We start from the raw sequence: 2,177 nt of genomic DNA on the forward strand, positions 1-2,177 counted from the left end.
AATGAGTTGCAGGTGTTTGTGATTGTATTTTGTGTTGCCTTTGTGATTGGCTCACTGCTTCACAGTCCATTAAGGCTACACATTTTATGTGTGTGTGTGTATGTTAAAATTGTGGTGATGCAAAAACTCCAGTGAAAAGATAAGGTAAATGGCAATAATTTTAACATGGAGCGAAAAGTCTGTATGTTTTAGACCATTGTCGATTTTCACATTAATCCAGGGGGCAGTCACCATTTCAGGATATAAATCAAATATGATGGTAATAGTTTGACATATTTGACATATTGAGGATTAAAGTTGAAACACACCATTTCTATCCCAACAGTTTTCAGCGCTTAAGTGTGGATGAGAATTATCTGAGATCCTTGTTTTAAAATAAGGTAGTTCTGTTGCCTCTTCTTTTTCCAAAGGCATTTCTCTCAGACTCGGTGGGTATGGGCATAGAGACCGGTAATCTGTATATTAAAAAAGCAAGATCCTAGGTCATTCCTAAACAAATGGTTCAAGTACAAATCTTTGAAAAGCATGCTATCAGGTTCACTCCCTTTGCTTTATAGATGTGGGACGAAGATCTGAGTTCATAGAAAAGAGATCCACTCATGTTTCCTGATGATTTCCTAAAGAGGCTGGTTTACTCAGATAGCTTCATTCCAACTTTAGCATTATTGTCGTTTTTCTACAACTTTAGATTATCCTCAAGCTTGAATGAGGGTTGTAGAGTTTATTCAATTACGCTAGATTAGCACAGGTGTAGCCTATACTATGCTTGGTCAATCAAGTCCTTATATATAATCTCAAATATATATTTATATATTTTATAGGTGTGGGAATACATTGTGTGTGTGTGTGTGTGTGTAGTCAATGAGGAAAATAAAATGATGGTAAAGTTATGGAATCATATGTTACTATGAATGTGGAGACTTTACAACTTTTAGATATCTGAATCTCTTTAAGTATCTTACCTAGCCTCAAGATCATCACTACTAATAATCACACTAGTAGCAACTAATTTATGACCATTTACCATGCTATTTCAATAAGTAACATTATTATTTCAGTTTATACTCATAACAGCCTTATTAACATATACCTCCTTTTGACAGGTGAGAAAAATTGAGATTAGGAGAGTTTAAGTAACTTGTCTAAGGTCTAGAGCTAGTAAGATATTAATCCAGGATTTGAACCCAAGAACTCTGATCTCAGAGTCAGAGCCTTTAAGAATCAATGTCCTCATCTATGGCCATGCCACTCTCAGCGTGCCCGATCTCATCTGATCTCGGAAGCTAAGCAGGATTGGGCCTGGTTAGTACTTGGATGGGAGACCACCTAGGAAGACCAGGCGCTGTAAGCGTTTAAAAAAAAAAGAAAGAAAGAAAGAATTAATGCCCCAGTGCAGTCCTGCCATGGATATATAGGAACACCACTGCAGATAGCTGATTACCAGGGAGTTCTGCTTGATAAAATGAAAAATTAAATAAACATTTATTGTAGTTGCCTCGCCTAATCAGAACTGCATTTGTAGATCACACCAGTGAATATATAACTGTATGTATGTAAACTCATACCTGCAGCTTGATAAACTGCAGCTATGAGTGAGGATCAAGCATAAAACAACCTGTTAACGTATGTACATGTATCTATTTTCTTTTTCTAGGGAATGTGCATAAAATCAACAGAAATACTAACAGTAAGAGGAACAGCAACACAGCAGAACACGAATGAATTTTTTGCTGCATTTTCTTAACCCATATTTTAATTTAATGGTGCTTTATCTTGAATTTTTATTTTGCCTAAACATCTGAATGACTCTTATGTACATATATGTCAGATACAAAGTATGGTTGACTGCCTGCTTAGTGCTTGGTATGCAATAGGTACTCAATAAATATTTTTGAAAGTATGTGTTCGGCAGTACAGAAAGTGCCCACATACAATATCTGTGTCAATCATGTTCTTGGCAGGAAACAAATGCTCACTCGAAGGGCTTAGCTAACGTTAATTAAGGAAAGAACTGCTTACAAAGTTTTGGGCAGTGAGGCATCCAGACACTAACAAAAGCAAGAAGACATTATTACCTCTGAAAGGGCAGGAAGAAGGAATGATGTTTCCAGTGCCTGGTAAGAGGTGGGGCCTGGAAGAGAAGAGGAGTTGCCAGGCAGAAGCTTTACCATAATCAG

The 2,177-nt window shown here is 36.8% G+C and overlaps 1 pseudogene; it reads left to right on the forward strand.

The window, feature by feature from the left end:
* The first annotated feature begins 1,232 nt into the window (after positions 1–1,232).
* LOC112476993 lies at positions 1,233–1,351 on the forward strand (annotated as a pseudogene).
* The last annotated feature ends 826 nt before the right edge of the window (positions 1,352–2,177 follow it).

The sequence above is a fragment of the Pteropus alecto genome, unplaced genomic scaffold (assembly GCF_000325575.1).
Source record: "Pteropus alecto unplaced genomic scaffold, ASM32557v1 scaffold222, whole genome shotgun sequence".
In the NCBI taxonomy this organism is placed as follows: Eukaryota; Metazoa; Chordata; class Mammalia; order Chiroptera; family Pteropodidae; genus Pteropus; species Pteropus alecto.